The 26,778-nt window shown below is 39.6% G+C and overlaps 1 protein-coding gene across 3 annotated transcripts in view; it reads left to right on the top strand.

Moving 5' to 3' along the window:
* Positions 1-26,778, top strand: part of LOC106882107 (acylglycerol kinase, mitochondrial) — a 207,970-nt gene that overhangs the window by 102,656 nt on the left and 78,536 nt on the right. The gene's annotated exons all lie outside the window — the stretch shown is intronic.

Below are 26,778 nucleotides of genomic sequence, written 5' to 3'. Positions count from 1 at the left end.
ATGAGAATGATAACAATGATGGTAATAATAATAATAATAATAATAATAATAATAATAATAATAATAATAATGGAGGTTCATTTATTAATAATAGGAGTAAGAACATAATCACAGTAAAGGAAGTAAACCCTAGGAGAATAAAATTTGAAGGACCTAATGCGAAAGTCAAAAATATAATATATCAATGCAAAGTAAAAACTCAAACAGGTACCATAACATACTTGGGGTGCACTTCAGGACAGGTATGCCGTAGAATTTCTAACCATTTCTCGTGCTTTAGAGATAGGAAGAAAATGGCTAGCACTAGTCTTAGCAAATACATCTGGGATCTTAAGGAAAGTAATAAACAGTATTCATTAGAATGGTCTATAATAGCTAGATCAATGCCATATGAGAGAGGAAGAAAGTATTGTTCGCTTTGTACGGTGGAACTATACCACATACTCTTCTCTAAGGATAAATTGATCAATAAAGTAAAGAATAATGCTCTGAAATGTACGCATATCATAAGAAGTACATTTCGTTGGTATAAATGATCTCAAGATGTGATGAAGTACAACATGATGTCTCATGTATGTTTGTGTATGTGCAATTATGCATATATGGATGAGTGCATATAAGAGTGTGTGTGTGTGTGTGTATATATGAAAGATATGCATATATATATATATATATGTGTGTGTGTGTGTGTATATATATATATATATATATATATATATATATATATATATGTATGTATATATACATGTATATATATGTGTATGTGTGTTGTATTTGTATGTATATGTGTATGTGTGTATATATATATATATGTATATATGTATATATATACATATATATATATGTATATATATATATATATATATATATATGTATATGTGTATGTATATATGGATAAGTATACGGGTAAAGTGTATGTATGCATATGTATATGGGTAAAGGAACGGGTAATATAGTATAGTAAAAAGAAATAAACAAATTAATTAATTAATCTAGTGGAAACTCACAGGAGAGCAATAAAAATTGAAAATTAAGGAGTTATCTCCCCTATAATAACAAAAAGATGAAATCTAATGGGATTTTAAGAATTTAATGATCGTTATGTATGTGTTTTTTCGTGTTTTGTTCGGATGGTAACCACTCCTGAAGAAGTGCCAAATGTCAAAATCCAATGGACCAGTCACTGGATAAGTTTGGCACAGAAATGTTAACATAGAGTGGTGAATAAATCGATATATCGAGTTTGAAGTCTCTGTCGCTTTTGAATATGAAAATTTAAAAGTTAAAAACCTTATAATATATATATAATAATAATAATAATAATAATAATAATAGGGATAAAAATCCAGAATTACAGGTAAAAACTCAATTAAAATCAATTTATTAAAAATTAAAATTAAATTAAGTTTCACAGTATTAAATATATATATATATATATATATATATATATATATATTGTTTTAGGGAAAAGAACCAAGGTTCATGAACTCATCGATGAAAATCCACTGTCACATATAGAAAAATTAATAAGTAAAAGCACAATAAATAAGTATAATATAATACAAAGTAAATATCATAAGATAAAGATAATAAAACGAATACATGTGTTTTATAACCAATTTTCAAATAGAAAGAAAATTTAAATCGATTAAAATCGATTAAGACCATCGAAAATCAATTATATTCAAAAATATAGCTAATCTTCAGGTCAAAATACAATAATAATAATAATAATAATAAAAGAATGTATATATCAACCAACAATAAATAACAAATGAATGTATATAAAATACTTATTATATTAAGATAGAAAGATATTATTAAAAATATCAAAATAATAAAGATTCCATAATCAACCCTACGTCCATTATAATATAAGCTGACAGGAATATTATATGCAAAAAACCAATTTAACGAATGTTTCATTTAAAATACTATTTGAACGAAGTTTTAGGTTAAAATAATAAAGATAGAATTAGCACATATCTAAACGATGCAATAATTTAAGATAGAAGGTTTTAGACTAAAAACGTTTATTAAAAAGAAGTCTAGTGAAAATATTGTGTAAAGAAAAAGAATAGAAATAAAAATATGAATAAAAATTTTATTATGAATGAAAGATTAAATTTTATATAACTTAAGTCATAATAAACAATTAACGATATTGTATAATCAAAGAAATTAAATAAAAAGACTAGTTATTTATTGCATAAAATAGAAAGAAATATTAAACAGTATTAATGGAAAAAATTCAACCCTAATCTAATCAAAGTCTTAGTTTAGGCTAAGATGATACTCTTACTTCTAATTAATTTAGTGTTAAAAAAGGTATCGACTAAAATTATCATTAAAAATCAATTGAATAATATAAAAATACATATTTTTTCCAAACAATGATATAAAGTCATTTAACAAAGTAAAAGCGATACTTTACAATAAGTTGCTGTAGTTCAAACTAAAACTGAGACGTTAAACTCAGAAATAGAGCGTTTATTAGAAAGACGTTAAGATAGAGAATAGAATATAAAAGCATGAATGAAAAAATTATAAAATCATGAACGAAAGATTTAAACTTTATATAACTTACATCGTAAAAAACCCCAGCTAAATTGTAAAACATATTAATGAACTTTAAATTCTAAGTAATAATAAATTTTAAATAATAAGACTAAGAAACGTAAATTAAATAATATGTATGAAATAAGCTAAAATACTACTATTAAAAAAATCGTAGAGTCATTTCAAAATTAAATCCTTAAACTCACTAAAATATTAACCTACCAATAAATACACAATTAATAAATATAAATTATAACTACTACAATTAGTAAAGAAGGAATAGTATAAACAAATATACACCAACACATGCCCTCACACATACACACATATATATATATATACATATATACATACACATACAAATATACATACATATACATATATATACACACATATATACATATACCCATACATATACATACACATGTACATACATAAGCATACATATACAGACATACACTCATGTATATATATATATATATATATATATATACACACACACACACACACTTAAACACTTACACATAAATATATGAAGAAGGAATGGTATAAACAAATACACACTCACACACACACATATATATACATACACATATACATACATATCTCTCTCTCTCTCTCTCTCTATATATATATATAAATTGTAAATGCAAAAATAAAAACACATATATACTCACATATATATACATATATACACACAGATATATACATAGAAACACATATATACATATATAAATGCATACGTAAACATATATACATACACACATATATATATATATATATATATATATATATATATATATATACCCTTACATATACATATATATACACATACACAAATGTATATACATAAGCATACATATACACACATACACTCAAATATATAAATATATACACACACTTAAACACTCACACATATAAAAATATAAAGAAGGAATAGTATAAACAAATACACACTCACACACGCCCTCACACACACACACATGTGTATATATATATATATATATATATATATATATATATATATATATATATATATATATATATATACCTCCCCTTAGAAACTACTATTTAATTCTTACTCAGATATGTTTACCGATTTAAGCTTTCAAACTCACGATTTAGGCACTGCTGTCTTCATTCAACTTTGTTCTAGAAATACCCAAAGAATCTTTATTCCTGCGTAATGTACTGTTGCCTGTACTCCTCTCTCTCTCTCTCTCTCTCTCTCTCTCTCTCTCTCTCTCTCTCTCTCTCTCTCGCTCTCTCTCTCTGCCTCACTCTCTATGAATCAGTATTTCTCTCTCCCCCCTATCTCTCTTCGATTCATACGTGACCCTACTCTATATAAATCAGTTCAATTTCTGACCTTATCCAAATCGCCAACGAATCTCTCCGCTGACAGAATTACGACCAAACTTTCTATATGTCCAGCTAAGAGCTGTTTTTTACTCCGACATCCATACCCATATCTTTCGCACTCCCCCACCTCACCCCGACCATTTCTCTATTATCATTACCTTTCTTTACATGTAAACATCACTCGTTCTCTGTTTTGTCTTAATTCATGCTTATCTATTATTTTTTTGCTTTACTTCATTCAAATTATTGCTTCTTCTCTACTTTCTTAAAGTTATCGCTCCTGAAACCCTAAACCTGTCTAAATTCACTCTCTCCTCTTAGAAACTACTATTTAATTCTTACTCAAATATGTTTACTGATTTAAGCTTTCAAACTCACGATTTAGGCACTGCTGTCTTCATTCAACTTTGTTCTAGAAATACCCAAAGAATCTTTATTCCGGCATGATGTACTGTTGCCTGTACCCCTCTCTCTCTGCTTCACTCTATGAATCAGTATTTCTCTCTCCCCCCTATCTCCCTTCGATTCGTACGTGACCCTACTCTATATAAATCAGTTCAATTTCCGACCTTATCCAAATCACCAACAAATCTCTCCGCTGACAGAATTACGACTAAACTCTCTTGGCTCCCGGTATACCCGCCCTCCCACCCCTGCCACCAGTACCAGAAGTCCTTATCGTCTGTCATCCTCGGTTGTCTCCCGCGAACACTCCTAGAGGCATTTACCCCCCCCCCCCCTTATCGACCTTGTAGCACATAAAGATTGGGGAGTGTATGCAGGTTGTAGGTATTGTTTTGTTTATGAATTCTGCCAGATGCAAGCTTTCTTTTCAGGTACACGACACTGCTTTTTCCCTTCCCAGGCCACAGGCCCACACCTCCAACACCCACACTGTCAGGATTGGCACTCTCAACTTCGGCACTCTGAAAGGTAGGTCTGGTGAGATTGTTGAGAACAAAGGTACAAGATTTTCTGGGCAGGGAACACTGACGGGGTTGGGGGTGTGGGAATACTTCTAGCAGAGAAATGGGTTGATAAGGTAATCGAGGTACTCAGAGTATGTGACAGAGTACTTCAGATTACATTAGTGCTTCATCATAGATTAGCTACTGTCATCTCGGCCTATGCTCCTCAGCCGGGGCTACCTGATGGACAGAAAGACCGATTTTATGACACCCTCTTGCAAACTACCTCGTCGACGAATGACAGGGACCTTCTCTTTGTAGCTGGTGACTTCAACGGTCATGTAGGACGTTATGCAGGGGGCTTCCATGGCATTCATGGAGGTTATGGCTTTGGTTACCGCAATGAGGAGGGAACCAGACTGTTGGAGTTCTGTGATGCAAACGACCTTATGGTTTGCAATTACAACTTTAGGAAACCACCCTAGTCACCTAGTCACTTACCGTTCTGGCAGACACTCTAGCCAAATCGACTACATCCTCACCAGGAATAGGGAAAGAGGGCAGCTTATGAATGCCAAAACCTTCCCTGGCGAAGAATGTACCCCTCAACACAGGTTAGTAGTTAGCGACTTCGAAATCAAGGCAAAAAGAATGCCCAGATGTAGACCGGCTTGGAGGAGAAGGGTCTGGAAGCTTAAAGATCCTGCATATGGACAGAGATTTAGGGACATACTACTCGAAGCATTTGACGAAATACAAGGGGATATAGCATCATATAACGTGGAAGACAACTGGAGGCTTCTACGGGACAATTTGTTGAGAGCCACCGATCAGATCAGTGGCTAGTGTAAAGTCCCCTCCCGACCCAAAATAATGTGGTGGTGGAACAATGTGGTTGACAGGGCTATTAGACAAAAAAAACAGGCTTGGAAGGACTGGAAGAACGGAGGTAGCAGGGAATTGTATCAGACTGCCAGAAGGGAAGATAGGAGACAGATTTACTTAACCAGAGGGGAAGCAGATAAGAAAAAGTTTGCCAATGTTCTGTGCCGTGAGGACCAAAGACTTGAAGTATTTCGTGTTGCAAGACAGTGTGTGAGAGAGAATCGTGATGTCGTGGGAGAGAAATGTGTTCACATGGATGATGGTACGCTTGCACTGAATGAGGCTGCAAAGAAAGAGGTTTGGAGATGCCACTACAAAAGACTGCTCAATAAAGAGAATGAATGGGAGAAAGAGAGTCTGCCAAATGTCGACCCAACAGAGGGACCAGCTATCCGAGTCGACAGTACCGTGGTAGATAAAGCAATTAAGAGTATGAAGACAGGGAAGGCCCCTAGCCCATCAGCAATCACTGCAGAGATGCTCAAAATATCTGGCAGTGTCGGCTATAGCCTAGTCACCCGTATTGCGAACAAAGTGATACACGAAGGAGTCATACCCAATGACTGGTGTAGCATCACCATAGTCAACTGCTACAAAGGTAAAGGTGACGAGCTAGATACAAATAATTACAGAGGCATCAAGCTGTTAGATCAGGTAATGAAAGTCACGGAGAGGGTCATAGCCCAACTAATTAGCGAGTGAATCAATTTAGATGAGATGCAGTTTGGGTCGTGCCAGGGAAAAGCACCACTGATGCTATATTTCTGGTAAGACAGCTGCAGGAGAAATACCTAGCCAAGGATAAACCTCTGTACCTGGCTTTCGTTGACATGGAGAAAGCCTTTGACAGGGTCCCCCGATCCCTTATCTGGTGGTCAATGAGGAAGCTTGGGATAGAAGAATGGTTAGTGAGAGCTGTGCGAGCCATGTACAAAGATGCTGTTAGTAAGGTGAGGGTTAGAAATGAGTACAGTAATGAATTCTGGGTAGAGGTAGGGGTCCACCAAGGCTCTGTCCTCAGCCCCCTCCTATTTATCTTAGTCCTCCAGGCGATAACAGAGGAATTCAAGTCAAGATGCCCCTGGGAGCTCCTCTATGCTGATGACCTTGCACTAATTGCTGAGTCACTATCAGAACTAGAGGAGAAGTTTCAGGTGTGGAAGCAGGGACTAGAATCGAAGGGCCTTAGAGTAAAACTAGCTAAAACCAAAGTCCTTATAAGTAGGAAGGTAAACAAAACATAAACCCCTTCAGGTAGATGGCCCTGTTCAATATGTAGAAAAGGTGTAGATAGTAACTCTATAAGATGTACCCAGTGCAAGCTATGGACACATGAGAGGTGCAGCATTATCAAAGGAAGGTTAACTAGGAAGTTAGGCTTTGAATGTGGCAGATGTTCAGGTGCAATAAACACTGTAAACAAACAGGAAACAACTTCTGTCTCATTGCAGGGAGAAAAACTAGAGGTAGTTGATAGCTTCCGCTATCTGGGTGACCAAGTTTGCAGTGGGGGTGGGTGCGCTGAAAGTGTAACTGCTAGAATAAGAATAGCCTGGGTAAAGTTCAGAGAGCTCTTACCTCTGCTGGCGACAAAGGGAATCTCACTCTGAGTAAAAGGCAGACTGTATGACGCATGTGTACGAACAGCCATGCTACATGGCAGTGAAACATGGGCTGTGACTGCTGAGGACATGCATAAGCTTGCAAGGAATGAAGCCAGTATGCTCCGATGGATGAGTAATGTCAGTGTGCATACCCGACAGAGTGTATCTTGAGAGAAAAGTTGAACATAAAAAGCATCAGCTGTGGTGTGCAAGAGAGACGATTGCGCTGGTATGGACATGTGGCGAGAATGGATGAGGATATCTGCGTGAAAAAGTGCCACACCCTAACAGTTGTGGGAACCCGTGGCAGAGGTAGGCCCAGGAAAACCTGGGATGAGGTGGTGAAGCAAGACCTTCGAACATTGGGCCTCACCGAGGCGATGACTTCTGACCAAGACCTTTGGAAATATGCTGTGCATGAGGAGACTAGTCAAGCCGAGTGAAACCTGAATCCAAGGCCACTGCCAGAGTGTAGCCTTTCCATCTTTGAAAACCAATCTCCACTTGCGAAGACCTGTTGAGGCGAGTGAAATTGAAACCAAACTAAATTCGATGACTGGCACTCATGCCAACGTCGTCTCCTTCATTGGACACGAAACTCAGCTTGCGAAGACATATTGGGGCAAGCGAAAGTGAAATCGGGATGGCACCTGTGCCCAGCGTCGCCTCTCTGGCACTTGTGCCCGTGGCATGTGTAACGGACTTTCGAGCGAGATCGTTGCCAGTGCTCCTGGACTGGCTCTTGTGCGGGTGGCACATAAAATACACCATTTGAGCGTGGCCGTTGCCAGCACCGCCCTGACTGGCCTCGTGCGGGTGGCACGTAAAAGCACCCACTACACTCTCAGAGTGGTTGGCATTAGGAAGGGCATCCAACTGTAGAAACTCTGCCAAATCAGATTGGAGCCTGGTGTAGCTATCCGGTTTCACCAGTCCTCAGTCAAATCGTCCAACCCATGCTAGCATGGAAAGCAGACGTTAAACGATGATGATGATGATATACATACATATATATAAATATATATACACATATTTACTCACATATATATATATATATATATATATATATATATATATATATATATATATACATATACATATATACACACAACATACACACACAAACACACATATATTTATACATATATGAATACATACTTACACATATATACATACACCCATATATATACATACATACTAACACATATAGACTAAAACACACATACTCACATATATACATATACATAAATATACATGTACACATATGTATATACATAAACATACATATACATACTTATACACACATACACTCATATATATATATATATATATATATATATATATATATATATATATATATACACACACAGACTTAAACATTCACACATAAAAATATATATATATAAGTATATATAAAAAATCATAATTAGCTAAAATTTTTATATAAATAAAGTAATTTATGTCTACATTTTATTTTTCGTTCATCAGCAGGATTAAGTAAATTATTATCATTATGAAATAATATCTCTTTAAATTCATTATTACATAAATTACAAAAATTATTACCTATACGATAGGATTTCGCCTTACAATTTATCTCCCATTTTAAAATGTACTTAATATTTTTAGATTTAAGTTCCCAGATATATTTTCTAAGGCCATAGAATTAATCAAATTTCTATTCTTAAATGAGTGCATATGCCGAGCCACTTGTAATTTAATTTTATTAGAAGTTAATCCTATATAAATCTTATTTAAATTATAACCATTATGTTTATTCCCATTCATCAAAGTCACTATACATTTATTTACTGCATCCCTCAAATTACATTTATTATTAAATTTACATTTAGTCTTATCTATACATGTACAATTAATTATATCCTGGTCAACATTATTATTATTACTATTAGAATACTTATTAAATTTAAATTTATGATATTTATTTAACTTAATTCTATTAAAAGAAAAGATGATATTAGCAACATTATAAGTAGTAGAGTAACCAACACCAAAATTATGACTAGAGAATATATTATGATATTTTTTATTATCTCTGAGGTATAATACGTATTTTATATACATTCATTTGTTATTTATTGTTGGTTGATATATACATTCTTTTATTATTATTATTATTATTGTATTTTTACCTGAAGATTAGCTATATTTTTGAATAGAATTGATTTTCGATAGTTTTAATCGATTTTAATCGATTTACATTTTCTTTCTATTTGAAAATTGGTTATGAAACACGTGTAGTCGTTTTATTATTTTTATCTTATGATATTTACTTTGTATTATATTATATTTATTTATTGTGCTTTTACTTATTAATTTTTCTATATGTGACAGTGGATTTTTCATATATATATTCTATATATATATATATATATATATATATATATATATATATAAATAATAATAAAGAAGTTACGACGCAAAAACGTATATATTTAAATGAACATATTAATCTTCAATATATATTTCAGTATAAAGAATTCATTAAGAGACTTAATAAATCAAAATTTCCTTACACATCTTTAGGAAAAATAAATATAACACCAGAAAACTACATTTGGTTTAAAAATACAAACCGTTCATGCCGAAAAAATTTCACAATTACAAAAACCGAACACAATTTTAAAAACTTTTTGCAAAAAGAACGCTATTACTTACATGCATGCATCCGTGTGCGCGCCCGTACACACACATGCACACACGTTCATGCACATGCGCACGCTCACATGCATAAGCATGCATACACAGACAAGCAAAATTCACAAGCCATACATACACACACACACACACACACACTTATACACATACATACACACACACATACATCCACATACAAAACACCATACACACACACATACGCACATACATACATATATACATATATATACATGTACATATACACACACACATATACATACATACACACATATAAGGCAAAATGGGTGCCCAGAATTAGACAGGCTTGGAGAAGAAGGGTGTGAAAGCTTAAAGACCCTGCAAACGGACAGAGACTTAGAGACAAGTTACTTGAAGCATTTAACGAAATAGAAGGGGATATAGCATCATACAACGTGGAAGACAATTGGAGATTTCTGCGGGACAACCTGTTGAAAGCCACCGACCAGATTTGTGGGTGGTGTAAGGTCCCCTCCCGACCCAGAGTAACGTAGTGGTGGAACAAAGAGGTAGACGGCTATTAGACAAAAGAAACAGGCTTGGAAGGACTGGAAGAACGGTGGTAGCAGGGAATTGTACCAATGTGCCAGAAGGGAGGCTAGGCGACAGGTTTATTTAGCCAGAGGGGAAGCAGATAAGGAAAGATTTGCCAATGTTCTGCGCCGTGAGGACCAAAGACTCGAGGTATTTCGTGTTGCAAGACAGTGTAGGAGAGAGAATAGTGATGTTGTAGGAGAGAAATGTGTTCGCATGGATGATGGTACGCTTGCATTAAATGAGGATGCAAAGAAAGAGGTCTGGAGATGCCACTACGATAGATTGCTTAATAAAGAGAATGAATGGGAGAAAGAGAGCCTGCCGTATGTCGACCCAATAGAGGGACCAGCTATCCGAGTTGATAGTACCAGGGTAGATAAAGCAATTAAGAGTATGAAGACCGGGAAAGCCCCCGGCCCATCAGCAATCACTGCAGAGATGCTCAAAATATCTGGCAGTGTTGGCTATAGCCTAGTCACCCGTATTACGAACCAGGTGATACACGAAGGAGTCATACCCAATGACTGGTGTAGCAGCATCATAGTCAACTGCTACAAAGGTAAAGGGGACGCTTTAGATACAAATAATTACAGAGGCATCAAGCTGTTAGATCAGGTTATGAAAGTTACAGAGAGGGTCATAGCCCAACTAATTAGGGAGCGAATCAATTTAGATGAGATGCAGTTTGGGTTCGTGCCAGGAAAAGCACTACTGATGCCTTATTTCTAGTGAGACAGTTGCAGGAGAAATACCTAGCTAAGGATAAACCTCTGTACCTGGCTTTCGTTGACATGGAGAAAGCCTTTGACAGGGTCCCCCGATCCCTTATCTGGTGGTCAATGAGGAAACTTGGGATAGAAGAATGGTTAGTGAGAGCTGTGCGAGCCATGTACAGAGATGCTGCCAGTAAGGTGAGGGTTGGAAATGAGTACAGCAATGAATTCCGGGTAGAGGTAGGGGTCCACCAAGGTTCCGTCCTCAGCCCCCTCTTATTTACCATAGTCCTCCAGGCAATCACAGAGGAGTTCAAGACAGGTTGCCCCTGGGAGCTCCTCTATGCTGATGACCTTGCCTTAATTGCGGAGTCACTATCAGAACTAGAGGAGAAGTTTCAGGTGTGGAAGCAAGGTCTAGAATTGAAGGGCCTTAGAGTCAACCTAGCTAAAACCAAAATCCTAATAAGTAGGAAGGTAGATAAAACACAAACCCCTTCAGGTAGATGGCCCTGCTCAGTATGTAGAAAAGGAGTAGGTAGTAACTCTATAAGATGTACCCGGAGCAAGCTATGGACACATAAGAGGTGCAGCAACATCAAAGGCAGGTTAACAAGCAAGTTAGTTTTTGTTTGTGGCAGATGTTCAGGTGCAATAAAGACTGCAAACAAACAGGAAACAACTTCTATCTCATTCCAGGGTGAAAAACTAGAGGTAGTCGATAGCTTCTGCTATCTGGGCGACCAAGTTAGTAGTGGGGGTGGGTGCGCTGAAAGTGTAGCTGCTAGAATAAGAATAACCTGGGCAAAGTTTAGAGAGCTCTTACCCCTGCTGGCGACAAAGGGACTCTCACTCAGAGTAAAAGGCAGACTGTATGACGCATGCGTACGAACAACCATGCTACATGGCAGTGAAACATGGGCTGTAACTGCTGAGGACATACGTAAGCTCGCAAGGAATGAAGCCAGTATGCTCTGTTGGATGTGTAATGTCAATGTGAATACCCGTCAGAGTGTAAGTATCTTGAGAGAAAAGCTGAACATTAGAAGCATCAGTTGTGGCGTGCAAGGGAGACGATTGCGCTGGTATGGACATGTGGTGAGAATGGAGGAGGATAGCTGCGTGAAAAAGTGCCACACCCTAACAGTTGAGGGAACCCGTGGAAGAGGTAGGCCCAGGAAGACCTGGGCTGAGGTGGTGAGGCAAGACCTTCGTACATTGGGCCTCACCGAGGCGATGAGTACTGACTGAGACCTTTGGAAATGTGCTGTGCGTGAGAAGACCCGGCAAGCCAAGTAAGATCGTTGCCAGTGCCCCTGGACTGGTTCTTGTGCGGGTGGCACATGAGATACACCATTTTGAGCGTGGCCGTTGCCAGTGCCGCCTGACTGGCTCCTGTAGGATTTTCGAGCGAGATCGTTGCCAGTGCCCCTGGACTGGCTTGTGCGGGTGGCACATAAAAGACACCATTTCGAGCGTGGCCGTTTTCATGCGGGTGACACTTAAAAGCACCCACTACACTCTCTGAGTGGTTGGCGTTAGGAAGGGCATCCAGCTGTAGAAACTTTGCCAAATCAGACTGGAGCCTGGTGTTGCCATCCGGTTTCACCAGTCCTCAGTCAAATCGTCGAACCCATGCTAGCATGGAAAGCGGACGTTAAACGATGATGATGATGATGATGATACATATATACACACATACAAAACATCACACACACACACATATACACACATACATACATATATATACATATACACACACACATATACATACATATATATATATATATACATATACATATATATATATATATTTATATATATATATATATATATATATATATATATATACACATAAATATATATACATATACATACACATATACATACACACACCCATACACATCTATACACACATACATACACATATACACACATTTTTCCACGTATACCCATGCACATGTATATGAACGGATGTATGAATAAGTAAATAGAGCAATAGCAAAACTAGAAATACTAAAACTCAGACCCTAATACCCGATCATAACAAAATTCAGCTATAGGAGAAAATAAACAATGAAATTATCTAAAGCAAAAATAAGTATGTTTGCGAACGTGAACACATCTGAACCCATTATATGTTAGTTTATTAATTAGTTTATGCTTTGAAAATAGAATAAAAAACAACTAAAGATTGCACAAGTTGCAATACCTCCTACCCTTATCGTAAGGGAAATTCCTCCCAATAATTGACCATTCTAACGAAAAATTATTATTTTGTTCTTTTAACCCCCAAATAAACCTACTAAGACTAGTACTAGCTATTTTACTCCTATCTCTAAACATATATATGTGTATATATATATATATATGTATATATATGTATATATGTGTGTATGTATGTGTGTGTGTGTATATGTATGTATATCTACATGTATATATATGTATGTGTGTGTGTGTATGGTGTTTTGTATGTGTACATGTATATTTGTTATTTTGTGTGTGTATATGTATATATAATTTAATATATTTTAAAATGTTTTTTTATATATTTTTATATATATGTATTATGTGGATGTGTGTGTGTGTGTATGTATTTATGGCTTGTGAATTTGGTTGTTTGTGTATGCATGCATATGCATGTGAGCATGCACGTGTGCGCGCGCATGAACGTGTGTGTACGGGCACACACGCGGATGCATACATGTAAGTAATAGCGTTCTTTTTGCAAAAACTTTTTAAAATTTTGTTCGGTTTTTGTAATTGTAAAATTTTTTGGCCATGAACGGTTTGTATTTTTAAACCGAATGTAGTTTTCTGGTGTTATATTTATTCCTGAAGATGTGTAAAGAAATTTTGATTTATTAAGTCTCTTAAAGAATTCTTTATACTGAAATATATATTGAAGAAGATAAATATGTTCATTTAAATATATACGTTTTTTCGTTGTAACTCCTTTATTATTATTAATATAACCAAAAGGATCGATTCTTGAAGAGTCTACATACCTTCACTGTCGTTTTTTTCTGCTATTTTGGTGATGATTTTTTGAGTTAGCTTACCAATTATTTTTGTTGGTAGTTAATTTATAATATATTGATATTGAATTTTTACTGTTTTTCTTGGACAAACAGCTATTTAATCATTACCTATGAAGTTATTTAACATTGACGCTTCACTGAAAGACATACCTATTCCACCTAATAATGTATATATTAAAGAATTTATCCGGAAAACACATTCATTTATTAACAGAATTTGTTGGAAGGCGTTTTTCTTTGACAAGAAAGAACAAATAACTGATTTACCCGAGAATGAATTGAAGTTTAAGAAATTGTTCCGTTCCAGAAACAACCCACCTTATAATTATAGGTTAGATAAGTTTGAAGAAGATATTTGGTCGATTGTTAAGAATATTAAGTTTCGTAAATCACCATACAAGAACTAGCATTTGAGATATCTTAATACTGTTACCAAACAAGTGAAAAGTAATAAAGGAATTTTCGTTAAATCTGACAAGACTGGAAATATTTATAAACTGAAGAAGGAGCATTAGAAGAATTTACTTAGGAAGGAGATTGAAAAAAAATTATAAAATTACTAATGGATGGACGCTCAGAAAGACTAATTTGGATGTTAAGAAAATAATGGAGAAATATAATATTGCGGACAGAACTGAACCTATAGTGCCAAAGGAACTGCGGTTTCTTCTTAAAGACCATAAAATTAATTTTTGGACTCAACCATCTTTGAGGTTTATTTGCCCGGCTAAATCCGACATTGGGAATATTAGTAAAAGTATTTTGGATAGGTATATTCCTATTATAATTGATGGATTACAATTGAATTTATGGTCTAATACTGATCAGGTTATTGAGTTGTTTCGTTCTATTGAGAACAAAAGTAATGCTAAATTTATACAGTTTGATATTTCTAATTTTTATCCTTCTATTAACCCTATCATACTAAATAAGGCTCTTTGGTTCTTTCATAACAAGGCAGGGCTTACTAGGGATGAATAAAAGTAGTGTTAGCTGCTCGGAAGTCCTTTATTTCTATTAATGATAAGATTTGGATTTGTAAAGATGCTCCTAATGCTTTCGATGTTCCTATGGGAAGTTCCGACTCAGCTCAAATAGCGGATGTTGTGGGTTCCTATATTTTGCATGAATTGGCTGATCAATTCCCTATGGTTAGGGGAGGTTTATATAGGGACTATTGTCATATTTATATTAGGAATTATTCTACCCAATATTTGCAGAGACTTAAAGGTAGGTTATCTAGATTTTTTAATAGGATGGGAATGAGTGTCACTTACGATGATGATGTTTCACTAGCTAATTATTTAGATGTGACACTTGATATAAAAAACGATACGTATAGACCATGCCATAAACCGTCTACTAATCTGAAATATCGTGTCGCAAGACAGTGTAGGAGAGAGAATAGTGATGTAGTAGGAGAGAAATGTGTTCGCATGGATGATGGTACGCTTGCTGTAAATGAGGCTGCAAAGAAAGAGGTCTGGAGAAGCCACTACGATAGATTGCTTAATAAAGAGAATGAATGGGAGAAAGAGAGTCTGCCGTATGTTGACCCAACAGAGGGACCAGCTATCCGAGTTGACAGTACCATGGTAGATAAAGCAATTAAGAGTATGAAGACAGGGAAGGCCCCTGGCCCATCAGGAATCACTGCAGAGATACTCAAAATATCTGGCCGTGTCGGCTATAGCCTAGTCACCCGTATTACGAACCAGGTGATACACGAAGGAGTCATACCCAACGACTGGTGTAGCAGCACCATAATCAACTGCTACAAAGGTAAAGGTGACGCTTTAGATACAAATAATTACAGAGGTATCAAGCTTTTAGATCAGGTAATGAAAGTCACGGAGAGGGTCATAGCTCAACTGCTTAGGGAGCGAGTCAGCTTAGATGAGACGCAGTTTGGTTTTGTGCCTGGGAAAAGCACCACTGATGCTATATTTCTGGTAAGACAGCTTCAGGAGAAATACCTAGCCAAGGATAAACCTCTGTTCCTGGCTTTCGTTGATATGGAGAAAGCCTTTGACAGGGATAGAAGAATGGTTAGTGAGAGCTGTGCGAGCCATGTACAGAAACTCTGTCAGTAAGGTGAGGATTGGCAGAGAGTACAGTGAAGAATTCCGGGTGGAGGTAGGGGTCCACCAAGGTTCAGTCCTCAGCCCCCTCCTATTTATCATAGTTCTCCAGGCTATAACAGAGGAATTCAAGACAGGATGCCCCTGGGAGCTCCTCTATGCTGATGACCTTGCACTAATTGCTGAGTCACTATCACAATTAGAGGAGAAGTTTCAGGTATGGAAGCAAGGACTAGAATCAAAGGGCCTTAGAGTCAACCTAGCTAAAACCAAAGTCCTCATAAGTAGGAAGGCAGACAAAACACAAACCCCTTCAGGTAGATGGCCCTGCTCGATCTGTAGAAAAGGAGTGGGAAGTAACTCTATAAGATGCACCCAGTGCAAGCTATGGACACATAAGAGGTGCAGCAATATCAAAGGAAGGTTAACTAGGAAGTTAGTTTTTGTTTGCAGCAGATGTTCTGGAGCTATAAATACTGGAAATGTGCAGAAACAACTTCTGCCACATTCCAGGGAGAAAAACTAGAAGTGGTTGATAGCTTCCGCTATCTTGGTGACCAAATTAGCAGTGGAGGTGGGTGCGCTGAAAGCGTAGCTGCTAGAATTAGAATAGCCTGGGCAAAGTTCAGAGAGCTGTTACCTCTGCTGGCGACAAAGGGTCTCTCTGTCAGAGTAAAAGGCAGATTGTATGACGCATGTGTACGAGCAGCCATGCTTCATGGCAGTGAAACATGGGCCGTGACTGCTGAGGACATGCGTAGGCTCGCAAGGAACGAAGCCAGTATGATCCGATGGATGTGTAATGTCAGTGCGCATACTAGACAGAGTATCAGTACCTTGAGAGAAAAGTTGAACTTATGAAGCATCAGTTGTAGTGTACAAGAGAGACGACTGCGCTGGTATGGTCATGTAGCGAGAATGGATGAGGATAGCTGTGTGAAAAAGTGCCACACCTTAACAGTTGAGGGATCCTGTGGAAGAGGTAGGCCCAGGAAGACCTGGGATGAGGTGGTAAGGCACGACCTTCGAACATTGGGCCTCACCGAGGCGATGACTTCTGACCGAGACCTTTGGAAATACACTGTGCGCGAGAAGACCCGGCAAGCCAAGTGAAACCTAAATCTAAGGCCCAGCCAGCCCACTTATGCGTACCTTCTTTCCTTCATTGGAGACTAAATTCCACTTGTGAAGACCTGTTGAGGCAAGTGAAATCGAAATCGAGTTGCCAGCGCCCCCGGACTGGCTCATGTGCGGGCGGCACATGAAATCTTTCGAGCGGGATTGTTGCCAGTGCCCCTGGACTGGCTCATGTGCGGGTGACACATGAAATTGTTTGAGCGGGATCGTTGCCAGTTCCCCTGGACTGGCTCATGTGCGGGTGACACATGAAATGTTTCGAGCGAGATCGTTGCCGGTACCCCTGGGCCGGCTTGCGGGTGACACATGAGGTTTTTCGAGCGAGGTCGTTGCCGGTGCCCCCGGACTGGCTCATGTGCGGGCAACACGTGAAATCTTTCAAGCGGGATCGTTGCCAGTGCCCCTAAACTGGCTCTTGTGCGGGTGACACATGCGGGTTTTTCGAGCGAGATCGTTGCCAGTGCCCCTGGACTGGCTCATTTGCAGGTGACACATGAAATTTTTTCGAGTAGGGTCGTTGGCAGTGCCCCTGGACTGGCTCCTGTGCGGGCGACACATGAAATCTTTTGAGCGGGATCGTTGCCAGTGCCCCTGGACTGGCTCATGTGCAGGCGACACATGAATCTTTCGAGCGGGATCGTTGCCAGTGCCCCTGGACTGGCTCATGTGTGGGCGACACATGAAATCTTTCGAGCGGGATCGTTGCCAGTGCCCCTGGACTGGCTCATGTGCGGGCGACACATGAATCTTTCGAGCGGGATCGTTGCCAGTGCCCCTGGACTGGCTCTTGTGCGGGCGACACATGAGTTTTTTTTCGAGCGATATCGCTGCCGGTGCCCCTAGACTGGCTCATGTGCGGGCGGCACATGAAATCTTTCGAGCGGGATTGTTGCCAGTGCCCCTGGACTGGCTCATGTGCGGGTGACACATGAAATTGTTTGAGCGGGATCGTTGCCAGTTCCCCTGGACTGGCTCATGTGCGGGTGACACATGAAATGTTTCGAGCGAGATCGTTGCCGGTACCCCTGGGCCGGCTTGCGGGTGACACATGAGGTTTTTCGAGCGAGGTCGTTGCCGGTGCCCCCGGACTGGCTCATGTGCGGGCAACACATGAAATCTTTCAAGCGGGATCGTTGCCAGTGCCCATGAACTGGCTCTTGTGCGGGTGACACATGCGGGTTTTTTGAGCGAGATCGTTGCCAGTGCCCCTGGACTGGCTCATTTGCAGGTGACACATGAAATTTTTTCGAGTAGGGTCGTTGGCAGTGCCCCTGGACTGGCTCATGTGCGGGCGACACATGAAATCTTTTGAGCGGGATCGTTGCCAGTGCCCCTGGACTGGCTCATGTGCAGGCGACACATGAATCTTTCGAGCGGGATCGTTGCCAGTGCCCCTGGACTGGCTCATGTGTGGGCGACACATGAAATCTTTCGAGCGGGATCGGTGCCAGTGCCCCTGGACTGGCTCATGTGCGGGCGACACATGAATCTTTCGAGCGGGATCGTTGCCAGTGCCCCTGGACTGGCTCATGTGCGGGCGGCACATGATATCTTTCGAGCGATATCGCTGCCGGTGCCCCTAGACTGGCTCATGTGCGGGCGGCACATGAAATCTTTCGAGCGGGATTGTTGCCAGTGCCCCTGGACTGGCTCATGTGCGGGTGACACATGAAATTGTTTGAGCGGGATCGTTGCCAGTTCCCCTGGACTGGCTCATGTGCGGGTGACACATGAAATGTTTCGAGCGAGATCGTTGCCGGTACCCCTGGGCCGGCTTGCGGGTGACACATGAGGTTTTTCGAGCGAGGTCGTTGCCGGTGCCCCCGGACTGGCTCATGTGCGGGCAACACATGAAATCTTTCAAGCGGGATCGTTGCCAGTGCCCATGAACTGGCTCTTGTGCGGGTGACACATGCGGGTTTTTTGAGCGAGATCGTTGCCAGTGCCCCTGGACTGGCTCATTTGCAGGTGACACATGAAATTTTTTCGAGTAGGGTCGTTGGCAGTGCCCCTGGACTGGCTCATGTGCGGGCGACACATGAAATCTTTTGAGCGGGATCGTTGCCAGTGCCCCTGGACTGGCTCATGTGCAGGCGACACATGAATCTTTCGAGCGGGATCGTTGCCAGTGCCCCTGGACTGGCTCATGTGTGGGCGACACATGAAATCTTTCGAGCGGGATCGGTGCCAGTGCCCCTGGACTGGCTCATGTGCGGGCGACACATGAATCTTTCGAGCGGGATCGTTGCCAGTGCCCCTGGACTGGCTCATGTGCGGGCGGCACATGATATCTTTCGTGCGGGATCGTTGCCAGTGCCCCTGGACTGGCTCTTGTGTGGGTGACACATTAGGTTTTTCGAGCGAGATCGCTGCCGGTGCCCCTAGACTGGCTCATGTACGGGCGACACATGAAATCTTTTGAGCGGGATCGTTGCCAGTGCCCCCGGACTGGCTCATGTGCGGGCGACACATGAAATCTTTCGAGCGGGATCGTTGCCAGTGCCCCTGGACTGGCTCATGTGCGGGCGACACATGAGTTTTTTTTCGAGCGATATCGCTGCCGGTGCCCCTAGACTGGCTCATGTGCGGGTGACACATGAAATCTGTCGAGCGGGATCGTTGCCAGTGCCCCTGGACTGGCTCATGTGCGGGCGACACATGATATCTTTCGAGCGAGTTCGTTGCCAGTGCCCCTGGACTGGCTCTTGTGCGGGTGGCACATAAAAGCACCCACTACACTCTCTGAGTGGTTGGCGTTAGGAAGGGCATCCAGCTGTAGAAACTCTGCCAAATTAGATTGGAGGACCCTCACTTAGGTAATAATATTATAGGTTCTAAGATTGAGGTAACTGAGACTAATCCCAGGAGGTTAAGGTTTGAGGGTCCGAACGTGAGATTAAAGAATATAGTGTATCAGTATAAAGTTAAGAGCGTTACAGATGTTAGTGTTTATGTGGGTTGTTCTTCGGATAGGCGCACACACGGATGCATGCATGTAAGTAATAGCGTTCTTTTTGCAAAAACTTTAAAAAATTTTGTTCGGTTTTTGTAATTGTGAAATTTTTTCGCCATGAACAGTTTGTATTTTTAAACCGAATATAGTTTTGTGGTGTTATCTTTATTTTTCCTGAAGATGTGTAAGGAAATTTTGATTTATTAAGTCTCTTAATGAATTCTTTATTCTCAAATATATATTGAAGAAGATAAATATGTTCATTTAAATATACTCTTTTACTTGTTTCAGTCATTTGACTGCGGCCATGCTGGAGCACCGCCTTTTAGTCGAGCAAATCGACCCCAGGACTTATTCTTTGTAAGCCTAGTACTTATTCTAACGGTCTCTTTGGCCGAACCGCTAAGTTACGGGGACGTAAACACACCAGCATCGGTTATCAAGCGATGTTGGGGGGACAAACACAGACACACAAACACACATACACATATATATATACATACATATATACGACGGGCTTCTTTCAGTTTCCGTCTACCAAATCCACTCACAAGGCTTTGGTCGGCCCGAGGCTATAGTAGAAGACACTTGCCCAAGGTGCCACGCAGTGAGACTGAACCCGGAACCATGTGATTGGTAAGCAAGCTACTTACCACACAGCCACTCCTGTGCCTAAAATATATAGGTTTTTGCGTCGTAACTCCTTTATTATTATTAATATAACCAAAAGGATCGATTCTTGAAGAGTCTACATACCTTCACTGTCGTTTTTTCTGCTATTTTGGTGATGATTTTTTGAGTTAGCTTACCAATTATTTTTGTTGGTAGTTAATTTATAATATATTGATAATGAATTATATATATATATATATATATATATATATATAATCATCATCATCATCATCGTCGTTTAACGTCCACTTTCCATGCTAGCATGGGTTGGACGATTTGACTGAGGACTGGTGAAACCAGATGGCTACACCAGGCTCCAATCTGATTTGGCAGAGTTTCTACAGCTGGATGCCCTTCCTAACGCCAACCACTCCCAGAGTGTAGTGGGTGCTTTTATGTGCCACCCACACGAAGGCCAGTTAGGCAGTACTGGCAAAGGCCACGCTCAAAATGGTGTATTTTACGTGCCTCCTGCACAGGAGCCAGCTCGGCGGCACTGGCAACATTCTCGCTCAAATGTCTTTACACATGCCATCCGGCACAAGTGCCAAGAAGGCGATGTTGGGCACAGGTGTCATGATGCTTTCGCTTGCCCCAACAGGTCTTCACAAGTGGAGTTTAGTGTCCAATGAAGGAAAGTACGCATAAGTGGGCTAGCTGAGGCCTTAGATTTAGGTCTCACTTGGCTTGCTGGGTTTTCTCACGCACAGCATATTTCCAGAGGTCCAATGTTCGAAGGTCGTGCCTCACCACCTCATCCCAAGTCTTCCTGGGCCTACCTCTTGCACAGGTTCCCTCAACTGCTAGGGTGTGGCACTTTTTCACACAGCTATCCTCATCTATTCTCGCTACATGACCATACCAGCGCAATCATCTCTCTTGCACACCACAACTGATGCTTCTTAGGTTCAACTTTTCTCTCAAGGTACTAACACTCTGTCTAGTATGCACACTGACATTACACATCCATCGGAGCATACTGGCTTCATTCCTTGCGAGCCTACGCATGTCCACAGCAGTCACAGCCCATGTTTCACTGCCATGAAGCATGGCTGTTTGTACACATGTGTCATACAGTCTGCTTTTTACTCTGAGCAAGAGGCCCTTTGTCACCAGCAGAGGTAAGAGCTCTCAGAACTTTGCCCAGGCTATTCTTATTCTAGCAGCTACACTTTCAGCACACACTCCCCCACTACTAACCTGGTCACCTAGATAGCGGAAGCTATCGACTACGTCTAGTTTTTCTCCCTGGAATGTGGCAGAAGTTGTTTTCTGCACATTTACAGTGTTTATTGCTCCTGACCATCTACTACATACAAAAACTAACTTCCTAGTTAACCTTCCTTTGATATTGCTGCACCTCTTATGTGTCCATAGCTTGCATTGGGTGCATCTTATAGAGTTTCTACCTACGACTTTTCTACAGATCGAGCAGGGCCATCTACCTGAAGGGGTTTGTGTTTTTTATACCTTCCTACTTATTAAGACTTTGGTTTTAGCTAGGTTAACTCTAAAGCCCTTCGATTCTAGTCCCTGCTTCCACACCTGAAACTTCTCCTCTAATTCTGATAGTGACTCAGCAATCAGTGCAAGGTCATCAGCATAGAGGAGCTCCCAGACGCATCCTGTCGTGAATTCCTCTGTAATCGCCTGGAGGACTATGATAAATAGGAGGGGGCTGAGGACTGAACCTTGGTGGACCCCTACCTCTACCCGGAATTCTTCAGTGTACTCGTTGCCAACCCTCACCTTACTGACAGCGTCTCTGTACATGGCTCACACAGCTCTCACTAACCATTCTTCTATCCCTAGTTTCCTCATTGACCACCAGATAAGGGATCGGGGGACCCTGTCAAAGGCTTTCTCCATGTCAACGAAAGCCAGGTACAGAGGTTTATCTTTGGCGAGGTATTTCTCCTGTAGCTGTCTTACCAGAAATATAGCATCAGTGGTCCTGTTCCCTGGCACAAATCAAATCTGCGTCTCATCTAAACTGACTCTCTTCCTAATTAGTTGAGCTATGACCCTCTAGCAACTTGATACCTCTTTAATTATTTGTATCTAAAGCGTCACCTTTACCTTTGTAGCAGTTGACTATGGTGCTGATACACCAGTCGTTGGGTATGACTCCTTCATGTATCACCTGGTTAACAATGCGTGTAACTAGGCTATAGCCGACATGGCCAGATATTTTGAGTATCTCTGCAGTGATTCCTGATGGGCCAGGGGCCTTCCCTGTCTTCATACTCTTAATTGCTTTATCTACCATGGTACTGTCAACTCGGATAGCTGGTCCCTCTGTTGGGTCGACATTCGGCAGACTCTCATTCTCCCATTCATTCTCTTTATTGAGCAATCTTTCGTAGTGGCGTCTCCAAACCTCTTTCTTTGCAGCCTCGTTTAGTGCAAGCGTACCATCATCCATGTGAACACATTTCTCTCCCACGACATCACGATTCTCTCTTACACACTGTCTTGCAACACAAAATACCACATGTCTTTGGTCCTCACGGCGCAGAACGTTGGCAAACTTTTTCTTATCTGCTTTCCCTCTGGCTAAATAAACCTGTCGCCTAGCTTCCTTTCTGGCAGACTGATACAATTTCCTGCTTCCACCATTCTTCCAGTTTTTCCAAGCCTGCGTATATATATATATATATATATATATCCAAGCTATGTGTATATATATATTTCTATGAGTATATATATCTGAGCATCTTGGGCAAGTGTCTTCTACTATAGCCTCGGGCCGACCAAAACCTTGTGAGTGGATATGGTAGATGGAATCTGAAACAAGCCCGTCATATGTGTGTGTGTGTGTGTATGTGTTTGTGTGTCTGTGTTTGTCCCCCCCCCCCCAAACATCGCTGTGACTGCTGAAGAGATGCATAGGCTCGCAATAAATGAAGCCAGTATGCTCCGATGGATGTGTAATATCAGTGCATACTCAACAGAGTGTAAGTACTTTGAGAGAAAAGTTGAACCTAAGAAGCATCAGTTGTGGTGTGCAAGAGAGACAATGCGCTGGTATGGTCATGTAGCGATAATGGATGAGGATAGCTGTACGAAAATGTGCCACACCCTAGCAGTTGAGAGAACCTGTGGAAGAGGTAGGCCCAGGAAGACCTGGGATGAGGTGGTGAGGCACGACCTTCGAACATTGGGCCTCACCGAGGCGATGACTTCTGACCGAGACCTTTGGAAATACACTGTGCGCGAGAAGACCTGGCAAGCCAAGTGTGACCTATATCCAAGGCCTCTGCCAGGGGTGTAGCCAGCCCACTTATGCGTACTTTTCCTTCATTGGACACTAAACTCCGCTTGCGAAGACCTGTTGAGGCAAGTGAAATCAAAATCGAACTAAATTCGACGACTGGCACCCATGCCAATGTCGTCTCCTTCATTGGATACAAAACTAGGCTTGCGAAGACCTGTTGGGGCAAGTGAGAGCAAAATCATGATGGCACCTGTGCCCAGCGTCGCCTTCCTGGCACTTGTGCCAGTGGCACGTGTACAGACATTCGAGTGAGATTGTTGCCAGTGCCGCTGGATTGGCTCCTGTGTAGGTGGCACGTAAAATACACCATTTTCAGCATGGCCATTGCCAGTACTGCCTGACTGGCTTTCATGCCGGTGGCACGTAAAAGCACCCACTACACTCTCAGAGTGGTTGGCGTTAGGAAGGGCATCCAGCTGTAGAAACTCTGCCAAATCAGATTCGAGCCTGGTGTAGCCATCTGGTTCACCAGTCCTCAGTCAAATCGTCCAACCCATGCTAGCATGGAAAGCGGACCTTAAACGATGATGATGATGACATACACACATACTCATACAGATATATATGCATACTCATATATATATCAAAATTGATCCATTGAAAATACTTTATTATAATAATAATAATAATAATGAAAATGACTTATGCACATTTCAATGCAATATCCAGAATGATTAATACATATTATAAAATATTATGAAATATGGGATACTCCATCTCCTCAATTGGTTAACAACTGAACATCATTATGTTTGAATTAATTTACCATTTGCTCGTTACCTACACCTTTAGGATGAACGGTTGTATATCATCTCATACCTTTTCATCCTGTTTTGTATATTTTTATGGGTCAACTATGAAAATTGGATTTGAATGTTTTCTGTTTTTATTGGCTGCATATTAATAATAATAATAATAATAATAATAATAATAATAATAATAATAATAATAATAATAACAATAATAATGGGACCGCAAGGAGATGGAGTATCCCATATTTTATAATATGTATTAATCATTCTGGATATTGCATCGAAATGTGCATAGGTCATTTTCATTATTATTATTATTATTATTATTATTATTATTATTATTATTATTATTATTATTATAATAAAGTATTTTCAATGGATCAGTTTTCAGCTCTATTTAAAGTTGATATATATATATATATATATATATATATATATATATACAAAAACTCAACTGTGTGTATTTTGATAAGATTGTTAACAGATACTATATTCTTTTGCCAAATTTTTGGTATAAAAAATATATTTAAACACACACACACACATGTATATATATATATATATATATATATATATATATATATATATATATATATATATATATATATATATATATATATATACATACACATATATAATCGAAATAAACAACAAGATATCAAGAGGTGATGCAAGACGAGCGTATCAAGTGGTTCCACTTAATTGAACAATGCAACCATTGCATCAATTTAATACATACATGTAAACACATACATACACACACATGTACACGCACACATACACGTGCACATATACATAAACGCACACATATACATACAAGTACACATATACATACATGTGCACACGTACACACATACTTGTACACGCGCATCCACGGGTACACACACGCATCCACTGGTATGCAGCGCATCCACATGCATGCAGTGCATCCACAGGTACAGACACACATCCACCGGTATACACACATCCATATGTACACACACCCATTCATATGTACACGTACATTCATATGTATACATATACATAGATACGTACACATATACATACATGAGTACACATAAACACATGTACACATATACATACATACATGAACGCATACATACATATATACATGCATATATATATACACATAGACACACAAAAATATATAAGCATATATTCAGATGCATACATATATACACACACATATATACGCTTACTAACAAGAATATATACATATATATCCACACACATATTCATACATCTATATACTAATATACATACACATGTATATATATACATATACATACCTATAAATATATACATTAAAATGTATATCTACATATATATACATATGTATATGCAGATATATATATATATATATGTATCAGATCAGATTGGAACCTGTGCTAGCATGGAAAGCGGACGTTATGCGATGATGATGATGATGATGATGATGATGATGATGATGATGATGATGGTGATGGTGATATGTGTATGCACATATATATACATGTGTATGCACGTATATATATATATGTGTATGCACATATATATATATACATGTGTATGCACATAGATATGTACATGTCTATACACATATATACACATGTGTATTCAC

This window comes from Octopus bimaculoides, chromosome 20 (genome assembly GCF_046866305.1).
Source record: "Octopus bimaculoides isolate indiv1 chromosome 20, ASM4686630v1, whole genome shotgun sequence".
Lineage (NCBI taxonomy): Eukaryota > Metazoa > Mollusca > Cephalopoda > Octopoda > Octopodidae > Octopus > Octopus bimaculoides.
This window is presented reverse-complemented; position numbering and strand designations above follow the sequence as displayed.